Here is a 13112-nt window from a genome sequence, read left to right as displayed (position 1 = left end):
TCAATCCATATGAATGATTTTTGTCTCTATGTATGAGACGTATATTTATGAGAAATGGAAATGAAAATCTTGTGGTCTATTAAAATGATGAAAATGATCGTTTATGATAAATTAATGAACTCACCAACCTTTTGGTTGACACTTGAAAGCATGTTTATTCTCAGGTATTAAAGAAATCTTCCGCTGTGCATTTGCTCATTTTAGAGATATTACTTGGAGTCATTCATGACATATTTCAAAAGACGTTGCATTCGAGTCGTTGAGTTCATCAAGATTATTATTAAGTCAATTATAGTTTGATATATTATGAAATGGTATGCATGCCTGTCAACTTTCGATGTAATGAAAGTTTGTCTTTTAAAAACGAATGCAATGTTTGTAAAATGTATCATATAGAGGTCAAGTACCTCGCGATGTAACCAAATGTAATGTATTCGTCCTTATGGATTAGGACGGGTCGCTTCATTACAGGTACGAGTTACATTATAAGGCGATCACATCTGGAAAGGCACGTTTCTTTTCTTCATTGTTCTTTCATTAATTTCATCATATGCTTCTTCAGATTATATTATAGTGTATGATATTACTGTGTGAAAGAAATAAGAAACTTTTATCTATTTATCCATACTGTAACATATAGTCTTATAAACATCTTACCTCCCCCCAATCCAACTTTTTGTTGGATTGGGTTTTGTTGTTTGTTTGTTTGTTATAAACATCTATTTCAAGCCTGTAACTGATGTAAAGATGCCAAATGTAGTGGTAGGCTCGCACTTCCTGGATCTTAATGTATTAATGTAACTGAAAATGAACAAAACCATCCTCTGTTTGGTACGCCAACATCACGCTTTTGACATAGAAGGCAGTAACATAACATGGGTTCTAGTTATCATGTTCAAACTTGTGATCCCATTATGAAGTTCCCCATTTCCCGAGCCCGAAATAGAAGACGCACAACCAATTATAGGCGATATTGAAGATTTATGTGGGACTCTTATGATGAAATTTCAAACATCCAACTCAACATTGAAGAGTTCAGGGAAAGGATACAGTAGACACGTAATATTCTCTTTCCGAAGGTGATAAGTCGAATGCTCTTGTTGCTTTGTTTGAAGAGGCGGACACTTTTCCGTGTGTCACAAATAAAGTTTGTTGCCAGAACAAGGACTTTTTACCTTGTGTAAGTTTGCATTTTTATTATTTTCCAATTTGTCGCTCAATCTTGTTTGTTTATTTGTGATGACAAGAAAAGTTTTATACTAATTTTTTCTGATCCAGCCATGAGCTTCCAAACTCTCATCTAATTTTAGCTGGGGTAAGTGTTCGTAACCTGTCTATATACTCCATCCCATTTAGTTACAACTTTTGACTTTAAAATAAAGGTCGAAACTGGGTGGATTGGGTGACTAGTCATGGGTTCAGAGGCATGTCGATATGCAAAGGTACCCTTTCAACTAAAATAAAGTCGCAATCTTTTTGTAATAACAAAAATCAGAAAATGCTGCAAGTTTTTGTGAAGGTAGAGATCAAACATAACCTGTATCGACACGTGCATGATCAAATGGGTTGAAAATGCAGCATCGGTTTTATTTACAGGGTGCGTGTTTGCGAGGTAACGTAAATTTATCATTTAAGTGATTGTCGACGATGTAATTAGTTATTTTCTAGTTTATGTTTCAAGTCATCTTGTGTGCACTTGCCATCTCGAACATGAGGTTGTGGGTCACATCTGCAACATCAATATTTAGAGGCGTCCTATGCACATTTTACCGTTTTCTCATTTTGAGCAAAATGTTTAGCCAATTTAATGCTAAATCTGTTATTTTATCCAGCGCCTGTTTGGAGAGAGATTAAACAGAAAATAGTCCGTATTTGATTCACTTACTCAATTGATGTGGCAATTTTGACCCATTTACCTATCTAAATGGGTCAATTGGTTTTTTCCCTTGATTCTGCTGAAGTACTGTTGGTATCCATACATATTTATTTCATTAGTTGACAAGTAGGTAAAGTAGTCTACCGATCTTCATAATGCAAGTGTGTAATGAATCTATGGAACCACTATATAATGTGTTTAAGATACACATCGTTTAGGTTCTCCCCGTATATCGACTTGGGTTTTGTGTTATTATCGTCCTTGATTAGTTTTGGATCATGTCTCCTTAAAGATCTTCCTCATCTATACATATGATACACTAACAATGATAATAATCTTTTAGTTATGACTCTAACCTTAATGTTAAATTTGTTTGCTTTCTGTAAAGCTATAAATGATTAAGTTGACTTTTTTTAAGTCATCCTTTTACTTTGTTTTTTACTCTACATTTTTACAACCGTGTAGGTCATGCTTTGACCATCTTATAGAGTATACCCTAATCTACACAAATGCACCACACCTAAGCCATCTTTTTGAAAGAGTGCAAAGTAATTAAATCTTCCATTCACCGAGTTCCCCGGGTCAACCCACCACCATAACTTATGACATGCGCTCTATATATATAGCTTGCAAAACTCATATTATAATTCAAAATACTCCATTCTTCAAACAACAAAACAATAACTAGCAGCTCTTAAATCTCCTTTTTTCAAATTATCACAAAAATGTCAAATATTATCAAAATAGTCTTCATGGTAGTGTTGGAGATATGGAGAACTTTAAACAATTAGAGGGAAGATTCCAGAAAACTCACATGAAGCTTCCACGAAGTTGTTAGGAAACTCACAAGTAGCTTCCACGAAGTTGTTAGGAAACTCACATGTAGCTTCCACGAAGTTGTGAGGAAATTCACATGTAGCTTCCACGAAGCTGTCAGGAAACTCACATGTAGCTTCCATGAAGCTGTCAGGAAACTCACATGAAACTTCAAGGAATTGTTTTAGCTTACTCCTTAAACCATTCTATAAATAGACCCTCTTGTAACTCATTGTAAACACACCACAAATATTCAGTAAATACATTCTCTAGTTGGTCCGTGGACTAAAGCAATCACAACGATTGCATATAACCACGTTATCTCTTGTGTCGATTTACATTTCTTGCATTTATAATCTTTCGTTCATTAAGTGGGTTAGTAATCTTGTAGAATTACTATCGGTGAGTGATCTTGTTGAATCACTTGCGTTGTTTTGGGTCCTAATATCCTTACAACTGGTATCAGAGCACAAGGTTTCGTTAAGGGAACGATCGCGGAAGACGGGAAGTTTAGAATCGACCGATTCGATGGGAGAGACTTTGGCTTTTGGAAGATGCAAATTGAAGATTACTTGTATCAAAAGAAGCTACACCAACCCTTGTTAGAGACCAAGCCTGAAAGCATGAACGATGCCGATTGGACGTTTTTGGATCGTCAAGATTTGGGCGCTATTCGTCTTTCACTTGCTAAGAACGTTGCATACAATATTGTGAATGAGAAGACGACGTTTGCTTGCTTGAAAGCACTCTCTAACATGTATGAGAAACCTACCGCTTCTAATAAGGTATTTCTCATGCGTCAATTGTTCAATACAAAGATGAAGGAAGGTACGAGTGCAACGGATCATATCAATGAATTTAATAATATCGTTTCAAGGCTTGAATCGGTAGAAATTAAGTTTGATGATGAACTAAAAGCACTAATCTTGCTTTCATCATTACTGAAAAGTTGGTCGGGTACGGTTACCGCGGTTAGTAGCTCTACGGGAACTACTAAGCTAGCGTTTGAAGCAATAAGGGATTTGATTCTTGGTGAAGATACTCGTAGGAGAAACTCGGGGGAATCGACATCCGGTTCTTTGTTAAGTACCGACAACCGTGGTAGGAAATTTGATCGCGGTGAGAAGAAGGGTAGAAAGAAGTCTAAGAAGAGGTATCCATCGAAAGATAGAAGTGAAGCTGTTTGTTGGGGTTACAATCAAAAAGGACACTTTCAAAGGAATTGTAAAAATGGTCCGACGAAAGGTGTGAACTTGATCGAGGAAGAAAGTGATGATGCACTTTTATGTAGTGTTGAAAATTCTATGGAGTCTTGGATTTTGAATTCGGGAGCTTCGTTTCATGCTACTCATGTCAAATGCATGATGAAGAATTTTCGTTCATATCAAGGCAAGGTGAGATTGGCAGACGACAAACAACTCAATATAGAGGGCATTGGAGATGTTGTATTGAAGACTACTCTTGGCTCTAATTGGACCTTGAAAAACATAAGGTACATTCCTAAATTAAAAAGGAAACTTATTTCGGTTGGTCAATTAGATGATGAAGGTAATGCGGTTACTTTTGAAAACCGCCAACGGAAGGAGTTAAGGGTAGTTGTGTCGTGGCTCGTGGACATAAAAGGGGAACTCTTTATATGGTTGAAGTGTTTGATGAAGACACGGTGGTTGCTACGGTTAATGTTGAGTCTGAATCAACTCTATGGCACCGAAGACTCGGGCATATGAGTGAGAAGGGTATGAAGATGCTTGTTTCGAGTGGGAGAATTCCAGATTTGAAAAAGGTAGAACTTGGATTTTGCGAACTATGTGTATATGGGAAGCAAAAGAAGGTGACTTTTGGGAAATCGGGAAATGCTCCTAAGTTGGAGAAATTGGAGCTTATTCATACGGATGTGTTTGGTCCAACCAATGTAGAATCACATGGAGGTTCTCGCTATTATGTCACCTTCATTGACGACTCCACTCGAAAGGCATGGGTTTATTTTCTTAAAGCTAAATCTGATGTATTTAATACATTTGTGAAGTGGAAAGCTATGGTAGAAAATGAGACTAATTTGAAAGTCAAGTGCTTGAAGTCGGATAATGGAGGGGAATATGGTAGTCTTGAGTTTAAAGACCATTGTGCAAAGCTCGGTATTAGAATGTTGAAAACGGTACCGAAGACACCGCAACACAATGGGGTCGCCGAACGTATGAATCGTACGTTAAATGAAAGGGCTAAGAGTATGAGACTACATGCCGGTTTGCCTAAGATGTTTTGGGCAGATGCGGTTAATACGACGGCTTATTTGATAAATAGGGGACCCTCAACACCATTGGGTTTCCGCATTCTCGAGGAAGAATGGCAAGGTAAGAAGGTGAGTTAGAATCACCTTAGGATCTTTGGGTGTAATGCTTATGTGAAGACCAAAGATGCGGATAGAGACAAGCTTGAAGCTAAGTCAAAGAAGTGTACTTTCATAGGTTACGGGTCAGATGAAATGGATTATCGTTGTTGGGATAACGAGGCTAGAAAAGTGATTCATTCTCGTGATCTTACCTTTGATGAAGATTCGGTTTATGACAAACTGGAAACGGGGAGTCCTAAACCGGGTCATGTTACTTTTGACGATGTTTCTATTGATGATCTTGCAGGTTCTAGTGGGAGTACGGGTAACAATGAATTGCTAATTAACGGTGAGGCGTCAGAAAATGCTAATGATGGAAATGATTCGGAAAGCGGTGATGATTCCGAACATAGTGCGAGTTCTAGAGATGAGGAGGACACAAATGAAACCGGTCCAACCATTTCGGTTGCTCCTACACTAAGATGCTCGACTAGAGTGCCCAAACCTAATCCTAGGTATTCTTCATCGGCAAACTACTTGCTCTATATCGAGAATGGTGAACCCGAAAGTTACTTTGAGGCAAGGAAGACAAAAGAATCCATACAATGGGAGCTTGCCATGAAAGAAGAGATGGGGTCACTTGAGAAGAATAAAACTTGGTCACTAGTAAAGTTACCTCATGATAAAAGGGCGTTACAAAGTAAATGGGTATATCGAATCAAGAATGAGTTGGATGGCAAGAAAAGGTACAAGGCTCGTTTGGTGGTTAAAGGCTTTCAACAAAAGAAAGGAGTTGACTACCAAGAGATATTTTCAGTGGTGGTGAAGATGACTACTATTCGTTTGGTACTTTCTATAGTTGCATCCGAGGACTTACATCTAGAGCAACTAGATGTGAAGACCGCATTCTTACATGGTAACCTTGATGAAGAGATCTATATGAGGCAACCCGAGGGCTTTGAGGTAAAGGGTAAAGAGAAGTGGGTTTGTAAGCTAAAGAAAAGTTTGTATGGATTGAAGCAAGCACCTTGGCAATGGAACTTGAAGTTTGACGAGTTTATGAAGAAGATTGGTTTCTTAAGATGTGAAGCGGATCACTGTTGCTACTTGAAGAAATTCAAGTCTTCTTACATAATCTTATTGTTGTATGTTGATGACATGTTACTTGCAGGTTCCAACATGTCAGAAATCAACAAGTTGAAGGGATTACTTTCCCATGAGTTCGAGATGAAAGATCTTGGTGGTGCTAGGCAAATACTTGGCATGAGTATTGTGCGTGATCGTGTGAAGGGTACTCTATACTTGTCTCAATCAAAATATATTGAGAAAGTTGTAGAGAAGTTTAACATGGAAAATTCAAAGGCTCGTTCTATGCCTTTGGGTAGCACGATAAAGCTATTGAAAAGTCAATCACCTAAAACGGAAGAAGACAAAATGGAGATGGAAAAGGTTCCATATGCATCGGCCATGGGCAGTGTTATGTATGCCATGGTTTGTACAAGACCTGATATTGCTCACGCAGTGGGAGTTGTAAGTCGTTATATGTCTAATCCGGGGAAAGAGCATTGGGAAGCGGTTAAATGGTTACTTCGTTATTTGAAAGGTACTTCTAATATGGGATTGTGCTTCTCTAAAAGCAATGTCATACTTAGGGGTTATGCAGATCCTGATTTGGGTGGATGTGACGATTCAGGGAAAAGCACTACGGGTTATGTTTTCATAATAGGGAAGACGGCGGTTAGTTGGATGTCTCGACTACAAAAGAGTGTTGCTTTATCAACCACCGAATCCGAATATATGGCTATTACAAAAGCTTCTAAAGAGCTTTTTTGGTTGAAAAACTTCTTAGGTGAGTTGTGTAAAAGACAAGACTATTGCGTCTTGAATTGTGATAATCAAAGTGCGGTTAATCTTGGGAAGAATCCGGTGTTTCATAGTCGTATGAAACACATCAATATAAGGTATCATTTTATTCGACAACATATAAGTGATGGTACTTTATTATTGGAGAAAATCCTTGGTACGAAGATTCCTGCTGATATGTTTACTAAGGTTGTTACGACAGAGAAATTGAGGTTTTGCATTACCTCAATTGGTCTTCTAATGAATTGATGAGAGAAGACCCCAACTAGAGAATTAGAGAGTTAATGTTTCAATTCTAACAAGTAGTGTTGAAGACCTTGTATCGAAAGTCTGCTCATCCGAAGTATGTGTTGAGTGTGCGTGTCCCAAATGGAGTTTGGCGGTATAATGGTGGTTTAACGTTCTTGGTTAGATCGTTGATATTTTGGGTTGACGAAGGTTGGGTTTGTTCAAAGGCTCCAAGTGGGAGATTGTTGGAGATATGGAGAACTTTAAACAATTAGAGAAAAGATTCCAGGAAACTCACACGAAGCTTCCACGAAGTTGTTAGGAAACTCACAGGTAGCTTCCACGAAGTTATTAGGAAACTCACATGTAGCTTCCACGAAGTTGTGAGAAAATTCACATGTAGCTTCCACGAAGCTGTCAGGAAACTCACATGTAGCTTCCATGAAGTTGTCAGGAAACTCACATGAAACTTCAAGGAATTGTTTTTGCTTACTCCTTAAACCATTCTATAAATAGACCCTCTTGTAACTCATTGTAAACACACCACAAAAATTCAGTAAATACATTCTCTAGTTGGTCCGTGGACTAAAGCAATCACAACGATTGCATATAACCACGTTATCTCTTGTGTCGATTTACATTTCTTGCATTTATAATCTTTCGTTTATTAAGTGGGTTAGTAATCTTGTAGAATTACTATCGGTGAGTGATCTTGTTGAATCACTTGCGTTGTTTTGGGGTCCTAATATCCTTACAGGTAGTTGCTACAATAGCATTAACAATCACCCTGATCTCAATCTCCTCAATCGATGACAATCAAGAGAAGATGTCGCTTACCAATTCACCACTCGTGAAACCCTTTCCAAAAAGGGTAAGTCGGTTTTTAGCCGAAAACAACAACCCAAGAGCCGCAGACCATTGCAAGAAAGATGATGAAATTTGTTACGTCTTAGAAGGTAAAAACTCAACATGTTGCAACAACAAATGCATGGAATTGAGTGAGGATAAACACAATTGTGGAGCATGTAAGAATAAGTGCAAGTTTATGAGCTCGTGTTGCAGAGGGGAGTGTGTGAATTTGGCTTACGACAAGAGGAATTGTGGGTCGTGTGGTAACAAGTGTATGCCTGGTGGATATTGCATCTACTGTCTTTGCAATTATGCTTGAGCTGTTTCATTTTTACTGATACTATAATTTTTCCATGACTGATAAAGTTCGAGATTGATTCTTGGCTACTAACTATTCATAGATACATGTATATATACTATATATATCTAGTATATACATGCATCAATTTTGTATAAAATGCTTTAATTTTTGGAGTCAGACTAAAGAGATTATGTGTTATGGTTACAGTATATATTTTGTATGTTCATATACTCGTTTGTATTATTACATCAGGTTGTCCAAATTGACTGTATTTATCTATCTTAAGTTCTAAATATGCATTTGCAAGAAATGAGCTATCGTGTTCTCAATATGCATTTTTTTAACTACAACATATAACCTGTATCGAGACGTGCATGATCAAATGGGTCGAAAATGCAACATCAAGTTTTAATTACTGTTGGTCCGGTTAAGGATCAAAACAACCATTAACGAGCAAAAATCAAAGACGGAAGAGATAAACACGATGAATCAAACATAAATCAATATTATTAATATGAACGTTAAACTTACAATTGATTTTAACTGAGAAACATCGGTGGCCAGGGGAGATCGAGCATGATCTCCCCTATGCACAGGATCGCCGAATGCGGCTCTCCCAAATTAGGATTTAGACTCCTGATCTCTTAACCCTAAAGACACGCATAAACTGATATATATAGACGACCTAGACTTAGGTTGCCCTAATGGGCCTATCGACATGAATAGCCCAACAGTTACATATGCTCCTATAACTGATCAGTTTCACGCGTGTATATAAACTAGGTGTACAATGTAAGAATAGACGTTATTCGCCCAGTGACGGCCATACAAAATATGCATCAACAATTTCCCCCTTGGACGTTGCTTATTCAAATCATTCTATGTATATATATATATATATATATATATATATATATATATATATATATATATATAGACGAATATGCTTAGGTTATCCTAATGGGCCTATCGACATGAATGGCCCAACATTCGGCCCAACAGTCACATATGCTCCTGTAACTGATCAGTTTTATGCGTGTAATATATCTAGGTGTACAATGTAATAATAAACGTTATTCGCATAGCGACGGCCATACAAAATATGCATCAACAATTTCCCCCTTGGACGTTGCTAGCGAATTATTGTAAACACCTCTTGCAATCTTCAGTCAATCTCTGCAGTAGTACCATAATCTTCTGAATCACAAGCTCCATCAAAAGTCTTTCAGAATACGTGAAAACCCAAACTTCGAACATCAAAGTCTTCCAGCATTGAAGTCGAAATGCTAATTGTCATCATGTAGTTTCTTCAAACTTCACTCGTACGTGTTACCCATAGTACCAATGCAGCAAGATTCCCCCTAAGACTGAGCTGAGATCCCTATCGACATCTCTGATAAAATCTTCAAACACATCGACTCTCTCAGAATCATACACTGTAGAATCTTCCCCCTCACTGTTAGCTGTATCCTATTAAACATCGTAGCACTAACGTTCATCCTGACTTGCATCTTGTAAAGGCAAAATATAGAGAGGAGTCCGGTCCACAATTAATAACTCAAATAAGTCTTTATAGCCATCAAACTCACCAAAGAAAGTCAAATAGGTATCTCATGATCGCGAAACATCAACCTCAGTTCCTTCTTCAAGAGGAACTGGAACAAACATATTCCCCCATAAAGCGGAATATCGAGAAGTGCGAAATAATAAATGTTGTTGGCCCATAAATAGTCGTATGCTCCCGACTACCTCACTAATAATTCTCAAAACAAGTGTTTCCGTACTCACCTACTAAATAAGTCTAACGGACAAGGAGGTTGTCCATTAAATCTGTACATTATTTCTTCAGTGAATAATACGATAGAAAGGTTTTGTGTGAAAATAATGAATAATTAACATTAAGGACCTTGGGTGAAAAATTTACGAAAGTTGAGGATCAAAGATGTAAAACTTCGAAACTTTAGGGACCAAAGTTGTAAATTTTTCAAAGTTCAGGGGCTGAAAATGAAACTTTTAGAAAGTCGAGGGGACTGAAAATGAAAATTCTGAAAAAGTTTCGAAAAGTTTGCACTGATAGTCCCTGAGGTTAACGGTTGTTAAAATATTTAACTGATAAGGACTAACACCGTTAAAATTATTTGGGTGTGGATCTGGGTCGGATCCAAGTTGCTGGGTCGGATCATTGCTGGATCCAGATCCATGGATGTGGGTAATGGGTTGCTGATGAAGATATACGATTGGATTATTAAGGAATAAAATAAAGAATTCATTCTAGTATGTTTCATATGAGGAGACAAGGAGACAACATGAAGACGCGTGGGGTTCACAGAAAATATTCACCAAATATAGAATCAAGTCTCACCCGTTTTTTTTTTTTTTTTCGCTGTAACTTCTTCTTCCTCCCTTCAACCCTAAATCGTACAAAAATTCGAATTTCATCAATTCTTCGCCAAAATTGGTTAAAATTTGCAAGAAGCACCATTAGGACACGATAAACATTAACCCATTCTCAGATTTTGCAAACAAACACCCAAAATTTCATAATCGATCAAAATCAGTCTCAAAAATTCGAAATCAAATAATTTTGATAAGTCGATGAATACTTTGAATACGAACCTGAGATTTTGAATAAACATTCACGAGGTGATTTCCAACCTTTCTATTTAAACACTTTTCTTTAATTCGATCTAGATCTTCAAAACCCCAAAAAGTCAACAAAAGTCAACTGTTAAGATCTAAAACGAATTTGCACCAAAATTAACGTCTTTTACCATCGATCCAATCAAGAGCTCGGTTGTACCAGCTCTGATACCAATTTGATAGATCACGTGCGCGGATCTTTAACAACAATATATACGAGCTAGATCGATTAATAAAAAGACGGAAGCAATTAAACACCATATCAAAGTTAACCAAATGATTTATTGATAGCTAAACATTGTTGAACGATTACAATCGATTAAACAGAGAAACAGTGGTTGGAAAGGGATGATTTGAAGCATAAATCATCCCTTACACGTCTCTAGAGCCGCAGCTCCAGAGAGAGGGTTTCACAAACTGCTTAACCCTAAAATATGCATAAACTGGTTTATATAGGCCACGAATGGGCTTCATTCGTACAAACGGGTCTTCAGTCACATATGCTCCTGCAACTGACCAATTTCATGCATATACATCAACCTAGGTGTATAACATAAATATGACAATATCCAAAACTATTCGCCAAGCGACGGACATCCAGAAAATGCATCAACAATTACAATGTGCTTGTTTGCGATCTAATCGTAAGTTTATCATTCATGTATTTGCCATGATGAAGCAAGTCATTTTTTTAGTTTATGTTCCAAGTCATCTGGTGTGGAATTTGCCAACTCGGACATTAGGTTGTGGCCGGGTCATCTGCAACATAATATATTTAGACCCCTTGACTTGTCTATATGGGTCAACATAATTGGCTTTTTTTTCTTCTTCTGATTCTGTTAAAGTCATACACGTCGTATTATGGTTGATATTGTTTTTTTTTTTGTTTTGAACAGCGATTGAGATCACCCGAGAGGGACTAAACCACCCGTTGCGATCATCTCCCGTTTCGACTATGCCGATGCAGCGATAATAACCCCGCCCCCATCGCTGCCCGGGAGGAAATCTTAAAACAGATCTAAGGGCACGTCCAAGTAAAACCCCCTCCCCTTTACCTCCCAAATGATATGAGGAAGGTGTCATGGGTGGATACTTCATGGCAGGTATGAAATTGTGTTTTTAATATGTGGTCAACGGGGGTCGAACTCCTGACCTCCCCTGAAGGAGGTAGGCCACCAACCGCTGAACCACATCACAACTTCTATGGTTGATATTGTTACAGTATTGATATGTGTTGAGATCATTTAACAGAAAAACAAGACCACCAGATACTCTTCATAAGATTGTATATATCATGCATCAACTGTTATTGCAGCAGAGAACAGAATATCAAAGAAAGAGTGCTGAACTAAGTAGATTATTAGAAGTACTTCTGTACATAGAAGGCTTCTTCTAAGTAGATTATTAGTTGACAAATAGGATTAACAAACAAGTAGGAATGAGATTAAAATTTTACTGCACTTAATTCCAGTTATGAATTATGAATATTTATTTCATTCGTTTACAAGTAGATAAAGTAGTCTGCCAATCTTTATAACATAAGCGGGGCCGATCCCGAAAATTTAAGTACCTAAAACGAGGTGAAAATAAAGGCCCTCTAAAGAATAATATAAGATATAAAAAAGACCCTTATGCCCTAAAGAATAATATAAGCTATTTAGACCACTCCCTCAAGCATGCTACCGAGGGCACCGATGGCATTGTACATGCTTGAGGCCGCCCTCGAATACCCAACACCCCTTTTGCCCTGGAAGATTCTTCGAATAGCACATTGGAGGGCGCAGTTTCTGGACGATTTAAACGGCTATATAACCGTTGGTATTTATTTATTTATTTATTTTTCGGCAATACCTTCACTATCTCAATATATATATATATATATATATATATATATATATATATATATATATATATATATATATATATATATATATATATATATATATATATATATATACACACACACACACACACACACACACAGACACACTACTATCCCATATCAATCTATATCACATTTTAACTCAATATCACCTAACAATGGCTTCAAAAATAGATACTCTCACACAATTTGCAATTGATATTGCGAGTAGCGATTTTAATAATGTCGCACTCGATCTACTTGATATGATCAATGAAGAAGACTAAGAAATTGTTGAACCGATCCCAAGAGCGCCTAAAAGATTTATACCAAGAGATCGAGATGGATC

Source organism: Rutidosis leptorrhynchoides, chromosome 1 (genome assembly GCF_046630445.1).
Source record: "Rutidosis leptorrhynchoides isolate AG116_Rl617_1_P2 chromosome 1, CSIRO_AGI_Rlap_v1, whole genome shotgun sequence".
NCBI classification, from domain to species: domain Eukaryota; kingdom Viridiplantae; phylum Streptophyta; class Magnoliopsida; order Asterales; family Asteraceae; genus Rutidosis; species Rutidosis leptorrhynchoides.
The sequence above is the reverse complement of the archived record's forward strand: the minus strand, read 5'-3'. Positions refer to the sequence as shown.